This window comes from Trachypithecus francoisi, unplaced genomic scaffold (assembly GCF_009764315.1).
Source record: "Trachypithecus francoisi isolate TF-2019V2 unplaced genomic scaffold, Tfra_2.0 Lachesis_group13, whole genome shotgun sequence".
In the NCBI taxonomy this organism is placed as follows: Eukaryota; Metazoa; Chordata; class Mammalia; order Primates; family Cercopithecidae; genus Trachypithecus; species Trachypithecus francoisi.
This window is the reverse complement of record NW_022681458.1, coordinates 116,062,523-116,075,314: the sequence shown is the minus strand read 5'-3', so window position 1 is coordinate 116,075,314 and position 12,792 is coordinate 116,062,523. Positions and strand designations below refer to the sequence as shown.

The window sequence follows — 12,792 nt, the reverse complement described above, 5'->3', positions numbered from 1 at the left end:
CACTGATACATGGTACAAGAATAATGACCTCCAATTAAATCGCTAGATTTAGAAAACACATAAATATAGTTTATCAGTAATTCACCAGCGATAAGCAAGATTTTAAAGGAAGAAAAATATCGGGACTATAACTAGGAATAATCAAGGAAAAACAACACGAGAAATTAGTCACGTTTAAATCAATACTCTTTCTGTGGGGCCGTAAGAAAGTATACACAACAGGTGTGCAAACTGTCATACTAAGCTGTCACCAAGCTCTCTATGAAGGTGGTAAGAGCGTCCCAAGTCGCAGAGCCTCGTAGTCCTATTTAAACCCTAAACAGCTAACACCACACTCAGCACAGTGAGAACTCTGAAAGCTCAGAGGAACGCATGATGGGATGAAGGGCCCCAGTCCTGCCATCACCCTGCTGCTTATTAAAAATATAAAACAAAGCCCTGCCTTCAAGGTGCTCAGATCTCACTAGTACAAGGATTTGCTTTTAACTACGAATGATGAAGACTCGCAACAGCTGTGCGAAATGTAAGGCAACCTCATAAGAGAACTTGGCTGAGACTAAACCAGAGATGTTTTGTAGCCACAGAAGAGGAAAGAATTGAAGAACCTTACAGAACGTTGGCAGCAATTTCTATTTCTCTATGGTAGAACCTGGAATTTACCTTTGAGACAGACTGTCCTTCTGTTCTGAAAAATCAGATTATTCTTGCAATCCTCCATCAGGACTGAAATTCCCAAAGGCATGGAAAACCAAGTACTAATTTTAAACCCCCCCAAAAAAGCTACCTATGATCTTAGTTGTGAGATTTAGTATTCTCAAATTCCAAATTTGGAAATATTTTGCACAAAGTCCTTATTTTCCCTGTTGACTTGAAAGCTCTCTATTCTTTTGTCCTAAACATCTTCTTTCTCATCTTCCAAAACAGTATCTGAAGATGAACTTATATCGTTTTCAATGTTAACAAAGAAGATATTACAATTGTCATCAACTGTTTCTATTCACAACTCTAGGAGGGATTGTGCTACATCGTGAGGAATAACACGAGGCAGTAAATACGCCACGAAGAAAGAACAGTAGAAAGTGGACACATTTCTGATGAGTGGCGATTTCTCATTGAGCTGCTGACAAAGTTATAATACGGAAAGCTAGACAGCTGCTCTGTTAGCTCTACCTCACTTAAGTCACCGAGTCATTGTTGTTTCCGTTCTCTCTCGTCTGGGGATGAGACACACCTCACAGAGCTGTTATGATTTCAGGAACACAACATCAATGAAGTGACTGTTCCTAAATCGTTGCAAAAGGTATAGTAACCTGCCAAATTTCAACTAGGTTGCAACAAACAACTGTTTTCATCCTGCACTCTCCGGTGCCAGCGAGATGGTACGTTCTGGGATCCCTGCGGGAGCCCTATTCCTGGTGCCATAGAACACACACACATTTACATCCACATAGTGTACGTATATGGTACACTGTAACACGTGTACGTGCATAGAGAGTACACACATCCGAACATTTATAGTGTACGTAAGTGCACTACGTGCGTACAGAGTGCACACACATCCAGATCCATGTGGTGTACATGTATAGAGTGTACACACATCCAAAGATATAGTGTACAAACAAGTTCACTACGTGTGTACAAGCATAGAGCGTACACACATCCATACAGCAAATGTACATAGGTACGATAACATGTATGCACATGCATAGCATGTACATCCATCTATATGCATACAGTGTACACAGGTATATATAACCTGTATGTACATGCATATGGCATACACATGCACATCCGTATGTACACAGGTATGCTATTTGCTATATGTATACACATGCATATAGCATACATTCTTATCCAATGGACGTAGGTGCACTACAGCATGCATACACATGCACAGTGTACACGTAGGCACATGTATACAATGTACCTCAGTACACTAACGTATAAAGCACATACACATATGCAATAGTGTACATACATATGCAGCATGTCTATGTATTAGTGTGTACATATCCAGAAGTTTATCCAGTGTGCATAGTGTACACGCATGCTTGTGTGCACATATGTATATATACATCTGCAGAAATCATCTGCACATACATGGTGAACGTACACAGGTATGTATATGGCATTAAATACATGCATGTATGTACACATGCAGAACAGATAGGTGTCCAAGTAATGTGCATATAAACCATAGTGCCCATACACATATACACGTGTACATGCATGCCTACAGCATGCACGTGTGTAGGACACATATGAAGTGTACATACCTATACATTGTAAATACATGCACAGTAAAAATACATGTAGTATGGGTACACCACATACACACATGTACATTTATACAGTAAATATACCGAGACCCAGAAACGGGTCAGTAGTATTAACACTGCGGAAAGGCTTCCAGTTCTACCTAAGTGAAATTTTTTTCAAACAGAAACAGTGGGAAGGGCAAAACCACTTTCCCTCAGAGCTCTGGGCCTGACCGTGGAGGTTCAGAGGTTTCCTAATGCAGTACACATCAGGACTGACTCACGACAAAGCGCTCCTTAAAAATTAAAAATGTGTCCTCATGTTTTGGCCTTTAAGACAAAAGCCTCTTATTTAATCGAGTTCTGACTGAATTTGACTCACAGTGCTCTGGCAGATTCTTCATTGTCTGGTGAGACAGACGAATGTCCCAGGGTGAGGGCAATGCCATCCCTTTCAGGGTCAGCCTTTCGAGGAGCGATGTCTGGCAGAACACAATCCAACACCATAGTAGGATCCCCCAGCCAGCCACTTAGACACTTTCGGGTACTTACTCTGTCTGCTTGTTTCCCTTTTTGAATCAGCTGGGGGGAGGGGAACAAAAAATCAAAACCAAAATCAAACAGCCCAAGTGTTTGTGTGTCTGAAAAGTTAATACATCCACATCCAACTTTCTAAATGAGACACGGCAGGTATGATGGTCACCGAACAGTGGCCACTGTTGACAAAATACAAAGTCTTCTGCAAACAAGAACGAGTTTCTAGGAATACAAAAGTCAAGGGAATTTGCTTCACATATTAAAGCTGTCAAGGGTGCTCATCAAAAGTGTACTTAGAGGTTTTCAAGTTATTTTTGAAGATTTTTAAGTTGCAATACTGAAAAGCCTCTGGGAAAAGAAAGGACACAGGTATCTGGAAGATTTCTAGTAAATGATTTTCATGTCTTTTTGATAAAGTGAAATAAGGTCAGCCTTGAAGTCATGGGTTCTACTACTCTGAGGCTGTGGATGGAATCCACACCACCACCAGACAATTGAATAAACAGCAAGGCTACACACACAGGCAGTGAGCCAGCCTGACTAGTTGTCAGCTTCTGGGTCAGTTCTACCTAGTTCTGCACAGGCCCCACTGGAGATGAAAACCTGCCCTTTAGAAGCCTTCAATCCCTACCTTTCAAAATCTAATCCTCTTCAACTGAGGCCCGAGTCCAAAAATCTACTGACATCTTAGCACCTGTTAGGCAGCTGTCCCCAGCTTTTTTGGCACCAGGGATGGGTTTCATGGAAGACAATTTTTCTGGGGGGGGGGGGAGGGGTTGAATTGTAACTGTTCCACCTCAGGTCAGGCATCGGATCCTCATAAGGAGCACCTCCGAGATCCCTCACATGCAGTGTTACGATAGGGTCCCAGCGCCTAGGAGAACAAGCGGCTTACAAGAGGGTCCCAGCGCCTAGGAGAACACGTGGCTTATGATAGGGCCCAGAACCTAGGAGAACATGCGGCTTACAAGAGGGTCCTGCGCCTAGAACAGGTATTAAATGAGTTGGCAAAGCCAAAATCCCACCATCTACCACTCCAAACACAAACATACACCACTGCCCAATATTGATGTGAGCCAAAAACATGGAAGTCCTGAGGGCCACACTGACCACAGCCAGACACCACTTCTGCAAGAAGCAAGCACGCGCCTAAAGATCACCCGTGATGACCCAGGAGAGCAGCTTTGAGCAGAGACCAACGTGAAGGAGAGGCACAGGGCCAGGGTGCTGGGTGTGCCGGTCTTTGTGACCTCACTGAGATGGCTGACCTCTGGCCCTTGGTGTCCGTCCTATGGAGGAGGTAGCCCCCAAATCGCTGCCTCCCTTCAGCACTGACTGAGGCGGTCCTGAAGTCTCCCCAGGGCTGAGACTGCTTCTAAATCCTGTTAGCTGCACACCCACATACAAAACAAAAAACAAAGTATCAAGTATGCAGACAGCAAAATAAAAACATGTGAATCCTCCCTTATTCAACAGGCATTTAAAAAGTATCAGGAAAATTGTGATAGTCTTTACACAACCACCAGCTATCAGGTCCTGTTGAAATGTTTTAGCTAATCAGGAACACTTTACCAAGCACCTGTCTGTTCAGGAAATCAGTTGACAGGTCCCAAATAACCTCGGAGCTTACAACCTGCCACTCACGCGCATCACTCCAGAGGAACGTGTCCTGGACACCTTTCAAATGGTGAGGAACAGGAACAAGGGTAGCTTTCCTCAATACCACAAAACAAGCTCGACCGAGGAGCCTGGAGGAACAGCAACGTTTGTTTAGATGCTTTCCCACTGACCTTGTCAGAGCGAACGTTCCCATCCCACACCGCCCAGTGTTTAACTCTCCCTGGGATACCAGCAGCCGTCAACCCTCAACAAGCTGGAAACAGAGGCCAAGCTGACAGGAGGCCTCTCTCATTACTGAATTCGTCAGGACACGGATGTTCCCAAACACATACGGCCCCGGGTATTCCACAACTGGAGAACATTCAAACAACAGACGCTGCAAAGATGTCCCCTCAAGAGAAATCAGTTTCTAACCTCCCTTAGGGAAAAGTATGAGACCAGAACTTTCCAGAAAATCAAGTGTGGGAGGAAGCCACTCACCTCTGGCACTTCCTAAACCTGCCTTCCCGCAGGTGCTCAGGGATGTCCCTGCGAACAGCCCCGTCCACCCAGGACGGCAGCAGGGCTCAGGCAGCCAGCACCTGGGCAGCTGGTGAAGGAAACCCAGGGTGAAAACGCCATCCCAGGCTCCACTTCCGGAGCCCTCAGCAAGAAAAACAGAGGCGGGACAGAACCGAGGGCTGATTCGAGATTGGGGAGCCACAGACCCGCACAGCCCAATCATCAGACATGCTCTTCTGTGGACAGAGCCCAGGGAGAGACCAGCACAGGGACCCTCGTGCCGGCTCCACGGGCCAGGTCCTCCAGGGCTGCAAGTTTGTGATCACAGCTCAGAATTTGGTTCCAGAATCTTCCAGAATCAAAGACACACCAAAACTGTAAAGCTGCCAGGACAGCAGGGCCCAGGAGTAGGCTCAGGGGAGGACACGTAGAAACCCCACACACAGTATACACCTGTGCATGCTTACTCCACACATGCCACCCTCACCCAATACTATACACGCCAAAGCATGTGTGCACTCCATACACACCTCAAATACACTCACCAAATATGATGCGTGTACACACTCCACACACACCCTCAAATACATACAACACACATGAATATGCTCACTGTGCCCACACCTGCTAAATACACTCACCACACACGCACAAACGTGACACATCTGCACACTCATTCCAGACATCACATCCCTCACCAAGTACAGAGGTTCACGCAACCCCAAGTCCAGAACCTGCAGACTCCACAAGCTTTGGTTTCCCCACTGTTTCTCTCATCACATGAGATCCACACACAGGTGTCATTTACTGACATCTAACACACGGGGAGACCCTTAGACGGAACTGCAGTCACAAGTCGCCTTCATTCAGGCATTCATCACCAGCCTCCTGAAGCCAGCTCCTGTCCCCACGGGGAGCGGGGGCCGAGACCGGAGACGTCACTGGGCTTACAGCTCCCCAGGCTGGCAACCCAGCGAAATCAGGAGGACTTGGCCACGGCCCTGGAGGGAGATGGGTACTGGGCTCAGGTATGCGGAACATGAGTCCTCATTTCCATACAGTGTCACCTACGACAGCGTCAGGTGAAAGCCAGTGGTTTGGCATTGCTGGGATAGACAGTCCTGGAATTACAAGGGAAGCTTTTTACTCCTCCCCTCTGAACACATGAGGTCCATGGTTCCCTCACATCTAACACTGGGAATCCGAATCGGTGACTCCTTGTCCACCTGAGGACCACCCAAGAGGATCCACACACCTGCTACAACAGCAGCACCGCACCTGGTCCGCAGGGGAGCAAAGCAAATCCCACCTTGATGAATAAAACTGGATTTCCCTGACACTGGCAGCCTGCAGTGTGTATATCGTCAAGCCCCCACATCCGCGCCACCTAAAGAGGAACACAAGCCCTTAGTCCCAGGCTCTCAGGACAGCCTGTGAGGTGGATGCTGGCACCCTCCTCATCTCCCAGTGGAGAGGAGAGAAGGCCAGGGTCAGGGCTGGTGTATCAGGACGGTCGGGGTTCAAACCCCATCTGCCTCACAAAGCAGCCCTTACCGTTCAAGTGACTTCTATCATCGGCCTTAAAATGTACCACAGTTACCAGCTATTCTGACTGCTACTTCTTGGGACGTCATAAGCAAACATTTTGTTAGAAAGATTTTGCCAAATCTGCTTTCAAAATCCTATGTTATGAATGACTAATGAAAATTTGAGCTCTGAAATAAAGACATAGTTAAATGAATCCCAAAATGACTATCGTGAAGGAAGCTTAACTTGAAGTGAAAAATATCCTCTAAATGACATCAGCCAGAATTATCTTCAATCATTACTGATCTCAAATGCTTCATGAATTATAGAGCATCATCTCAGATACGAACTTAAAACCATTAGCTGAATGCACATTTCGCACAACCAAAGTTTGCTATAATAAGCAGCACAGGCGTGTCTGGAGAGGATGGTATTGGACTACACGATGCGCACGATCGTGGTAAGAGGTTTCATGCTGGCTGTTCTCCAAGGAGCGACACAGAGAACACCACTAAACTCAAAGAACCTGCTGCTTTGTAATGAGATGAGAGACGATGTGGACGGACTACTGTAAATATTTGAAAAGGAGAAACAAGCAAGGAAAGAAATCGTATCCGTTTCCCTTTACATTCTTAGAAAACACCAATTTTTCTTCTGGGATGATTAAAAAGAAATGACATTCCTGGATTTTTTTTTTTTTTTTTTTTTTTTTTTACTTTTCTTTCTGAGACAGGGTCTTGACTCTGTTGCCAAGACTGGAGGACAGTGGAGCAACGCGAGCTTCACTGCAGCCTTAAGTGATCTCCCACCTCAGCCTCCAGAGTAGCAGGGACCACAGGCACGCACCACGACACTCAGCTCACTTTTTGTTATACGGTGGGGTCTTGCTATGTTGTCCAGGCTGGTCTGAACCCCTTGGCTCAAGTGATCCTTCTGCCTTGATCTCCCAAAGATTTAGCCTAAGCGACCATGTCTTATCGGAAAATAGACATTAGAGCAAATGCATTTCTATAAGTCCTACTCTTTTCACTGGGGGAAAAAGGTAACTTGCCCAAGGGTTGGAGACAAAGCCGTTACTGCAGACACACCATTTAAATGCCGGCCAAAAACACATTAAATGAACACACAGATAAGCGAGGTTCTCTGTTATCCACGAAATATTCAGAAACAAATCCAGCAAGCAATCTCTCTGCAATCAAAAGATCAATTCGGAGGTGCAGATTAAACATCAAGATACAACGAACCTAATACAACAAGAACCAAGTTCCACGGAAGTGTAATCACATCCACCTCCCAGCGAAGGAAGCAGCACTGGCACTGACCAGCTGTTCAATCATGGTCACTGAACGAAAGGCGATCCTGTCCAGGACAACGATGAGATGTTAACCTGAAAAGGGCAAAATCGCAGAGGCTGGAGGGACCTTCCAGGAACTGACTCCTCAGGGACAGAGGACCCCCGTGCGGTCACAGAGCCCAGAGCTCCAGTGTGTTCGGAGCAAGCACTCAACTGCAACCCTGATGATGTCCGACTGCCTTCTGCCCTTCTGTGTCTCTGCCTCACTAACAGGGAATCTGTGAATGCTAAGGAAATGTAACTCATTTCACAACACGTTTAGATTTTTAGCAAATTAAAGATAAACAGTCAGAAACCTTGGGAATTAACCAAAATACAGTTCACTGAATGCCCAAACGCAAAGCTAGTCTCCAAGAGGTGAAAACTGTGTGTGGTGGTTAATGTCTGTAAATCCCAGCAGTTGGGGAGGCTGAGGCAGGAAAATCATTTGAGCCTGGAAGGTTGGTGTTGCAGTGAACTGTTATTGCACTACTGCACCCAGCCTGAGAAACAGAGTGAGACCAACAAAAACAAACAAACAAAAATTAAACGAGTTCAAATGAATTCGCCCATACCCTTTAAATTTTCAATGGGGTACATGCGGTGATCTAGTTCCTTTTTCCCTTGCAATACATGAATAATCTAATAATTAAATATAACCTAACCTTTAAATGGGAAAATTTAATTATTTTCCCATTTCATTATTCCCTATCTCAGGGAAAAGTTAAATATTCCCTATTTCAGGGAAAAAGCTAAAAATCATTTTCAATTCCTTCCACAAAACAGTATACTCAGTCATCTCCATCTACTTTACCATGTGGAATTCAGCTTCACGTGTCTATAGTACAGTTTATGTTAAATAGCCTTTATGTACATAGGCAAGAGAAAGAAACACTTGGTCTGTGTAGAAGCAGCAGAAGACACGTTTTAACAGAAAAGGGAGAAGATACCACCATGTGAATCATCCAGAAATTCTGTCCTCATCTTGTCCACACACACAGAAAACACAAAGCACGTGCCTAGTGTCCAACAGGAGCACTGAAAAGACAGGGATCCTCCAATTGTTTAATGACCAGCCCACTTGTCACCGCCACACATAACAAAATCCGCACGGCAACTTCAGCACGTTTCATTCACGATTCCATGGAAATCAGGCTGAAGAACCTAGGATGTTTGCCCACACTTAAACATCCAAGTGTGGGACTCCTAGAAATAAAACACATTATGGGTTCACTTAACTTTTCCAAATTTTTATTTGGACAAACGTATAAAGTTCTTGTCAGTTACATCCTTAAGTTTTTCAATAATTTTTAAATGCAAAGGTTGGGCAAGACTTGTAAAGAGGTACACACATACGGCCCGGCGCGGTGGCTCACGCCTATAATCTCAGCACTTTGGAAGGCCGAGGCGGGCGGATCAAGAGGTCAGGAGATCGAGACCATCCTAGCTAATATGGTGAAACCCCCGTCTCTACTAAAAATACGAACAATTAGCCAAGCGTAGTGGTGAGCACCTGTAGTCTCAGCTACTCGGGAGGGCTGAGGCAGGAGAATGGCATCAACCCAGGAGTCGGAGCTTGCAGTGAGCTGAGATTGCACCACCATACTCCAGCCAGGTGACAGAGTGAAACTGCTCAAAAAAAAAAAAAAAAAAAAAAAAAGGAGGTACACACGTACATGCCACGTTCTTCTCCCAAAGAGACGGGCCTTTTTAAGATTCCAGATGTAAACGTGGTTGTCACCTGCTTTGAGAGGATGGGCTGTGTTTTAAGCATGAACACACTTTCTTCCATGCACAAGGAGCACCATGGAGGGAACCGTGCTGCCGCCCCCTCCGAGTCTCTGCTCAGGGTGGGTCAAGGGGAACTAATCTGTCTCCCCTGTACACCGTCAAAAGGCCAGGGCTCAGAAGGGGGCTTCCAGGACTTGCTGTAGGCATTCGTTAGCAGGGAGGCAGTGCCTCGTGCTGGTGGGCATCCAGCAGTAAGGGGGTCTTGCACTTCGCTCCCTGGACCCAGCCCCATACAGAGGGGATAGAGATACCTGTATCATACCTCATGTGTATTTATAGACACCAGAGACACTGCAGTGCAAGGGCAGAACTAGAAGGAATCGTGGAAAATAAGAGGAAGACATTTGGTTATGACTGGCAGAGCCACCTCAAGCCTCAGCACTTCCTGCCGGAGCCCTCAATGACCAGACTCCTCAGGGGTCACTGCCACTGCCTGCTCAGCTCATGACAGGGCAGACAGTGAAGAGCCTCAGAACAACCTCCCACTCCTTCCTCACCAGCCCAGGGGACGAGCGCTCATGAGTGTTCCAAAGCCTGAATGCGGGAACACAGAGGTGACTGAGCAGAAAGGGGGACAACCACAATCGCCACGGGTGTGTGGATATTGCGGGCACCCCAGCAGCCCTTCCACCTTAAAGAAGACGGCCACGGGTGTGCGGATGCTCCGACGCGTGACCAGCCGTCCTTTCCACCTTAAAGGGGAATGGTCACGGGTGTGCGGAGATTCCCAGGTGCCCCAGAGCCCTTTTCACTTAAGGAGATTTTCACAGTTCATTCAGTCTCCAAACATTCAGTGAAGTTGGAGGAGTATCACTGTGGACCAACATGATTGGCACCAAGTAAGGGCAGTTTTAGACCATGTCTCAACCCCTGAGACAATCAGGTCTTGGCCATCTGGTCAAAGCTTTTTCTGGAACAAAGTTGGATCATGAAGCTGAACTTCGGTTTCCAAAGCTGTACAGAAACCCACTCTTCCTAGGTGGGGCTCCGTGCTGTCAGGTGCACACATCAGTAGCCAGCCTGCCAAGATTCACGGCACGTTACACGTTCGCCTGAGAAGGTGCTCAACATTGAGGGCTCTGACGAGCTCTGAAATGAATTTGCCACTTCGGCCTACACTCTACTCCTTGTTTGCTGAAAGAAACCAAAAAGGTAGAAATTTGTTTTGACCAATAGCCTCCTGACCCAACTGCATAGGTTTAATTACAGTGCTTTCATTGCATCATAGAAAGCAAAGTCATACAGATCATCATTATTACCACTCCAAAGGTTAGTAAATCTCCAGATAATCAGGCAAACATTTAAAGAAGGTACATTAAAGCTTACATACTCAAAATTTTAAAACTACATTCACGCTTCAAAAAGACCATTCCCATTTTAGATGGCCAAATGCATATGAGAAAGAAAGCAACGTGTGATGAGCGCATTTTTTGTAATCGATGGAGAATCTGCCACGTTTACAAATGGCTCTAGTTCCGGCTCCACACACAGATCGGGTGGGGGGTTGTCTTCCATTTCAACTCCACCTGAGCTGGGACACTAGAAATCCATTCCCAGACTCCAGGGCACCAGATTCCCACTTCTGGAAACAGCCTGGAATGCAGACCTGTAGCAGAGAATTCTTTCCTGCCCACCCTAACCGTCCTCTGGGAAGGCGACAGTCAAGGACAAGTCCACCCCCCTAGGCGCAACTGCACCATGAAGAACCATTCAAGGTGGGAGGTGATCGATCAGTGGGAACAGGCAGTTTAGCTAATCACTATAAGGCAGAGAAGGGGGGCTTGAAGGCCTGTGTCTGGCCTTGTCCTCGGTAATGGTCATCGGCCAGTCAGCCTAAGCCACATGGGAAGGGGCTTCTTGCAGTTAAAATGTGGGGGCACAGTTGTGGGGAGGGGGAACATCTTAACATCACTGTTTTACAGGATCACCAGGGCTCAGGCAATGTTCAGTATTGTCACACACCAAGGTTTTTACCGTCTGAAGAAATACAGTCCTAAGGTGTCAGTTCTCAAAGCCTTACGTTCCTCCTGGGAAGGGGCATATTAAAGAAAAAGATAAATGTTTGACTTCGGGGGGTTGCCCGACTGGGATAAGCAGGATTTATTCTGGACAAGCAGGGAGCAGTTGGACCAGTGGAGGGAAGGAAGAACAAATTCCACTCTGACCTCAGTTGGGCACCAGAGTCGCCTGTCAGAATGTGGGTGTGGGCTTCCCACCACACCAGCCTCTGACGAACTCAGCCCAAGGGTGTGGGAAAAGGCTCTCTACTTCTGAAAAATCTATAAAGTGCAGACACATCAAAAGCTTCAGAAGACTGTAAAGGGCCAAGGAGACCACTACACCCTTGGAGTTGACAGAAAATGGTCAGCATCACACGTGCCTGAGGTCCAGGGTCAGCTCCCAGCTGCTGCGACGCTGTGAGGGCAGCCCTGGCTTCCCCTCTGATGCAGAGAGCTGGTCACTCTGCCAGTCACTCAGAGCTCAGAACATTCCAGATGAAAGCAACGGGTTCCTTTAAAATGGGGAACAGGGGCAGCACAACTGAAGCTCCACGACTGCCTCAACTACTGAGTTTCGGGGTAGCATTAGGAAATCGTGAGAATCCAAATCTCAATTTCATACAGATTCCAGATTCACTGCAGGTTCCAGAATTTCCTGAAACATTCTTCCAATGTATCACTCAGGATTCCCTTGCCAAAGCGAATCAAGTCTACATTCCTTACGGAAAAGCCACCGTAAGCACCACCACAAATAAGATCAACGGACGCCCGCCCTTTGCACCAAACATAGAAACTGTTACTCACACAAGACTGTGCTGGAGGCAGCTCTCAGCTGAAGCCGAATCCGTGAGACTTCATTATCCCCATTTTGGATCGAGTGTGAGGATTGTCAGCAAACCAGGGCCCCAGTGTGAAGCAGAGAACAGATCCTCTGACGGCTGCCTGAACATTTCCTTCCCACCTCTGTCTTGGATATTGAACACCCTCAGAGCTACGGAGTCACCCACATTTGCAGGTCATTTATCCGGCCACCAGGATAACACAATTATGCGATAAAAATGCCTTCTGGGCTTTGTCATACTCAACAAGGAAGCTCAGAAGGCCAGGTAAGCGCAAGAAAGGGGGAAGCGTCTTCCAAACAGACAAAAACCAAGGAAAACCGTGCCGAGGCTGGAGAGAGAGCAGAAACAGAGCCCGCTGTAGCCTTTCAGGTCCTGCTGGCCGC

General features: G+C 46.7%; 1 long non-coding RNA gene across 1 annotated transcript in view; it reads right to left on the bottom strand.

The window, feature by feature from the left end:
- The window catches only part of LOC117095278, a 64,384-nt gene extending 51,890 nt beyond the window's left edge, over window positions 1-12,494 (bottom strand). Inside the window, exon 1 of the long non-coding RNA XR_004441891.1 lies at window positions 12,372-12,494. This is a non-coding gene — a long non-coding RNA (uncharacterized LOC117095278). The remainder of the gene's footprint in view (window positions 1-12,371) is intronic.
- Window positions 12,495-12,792: the final 298 nt, after the last annotated feature.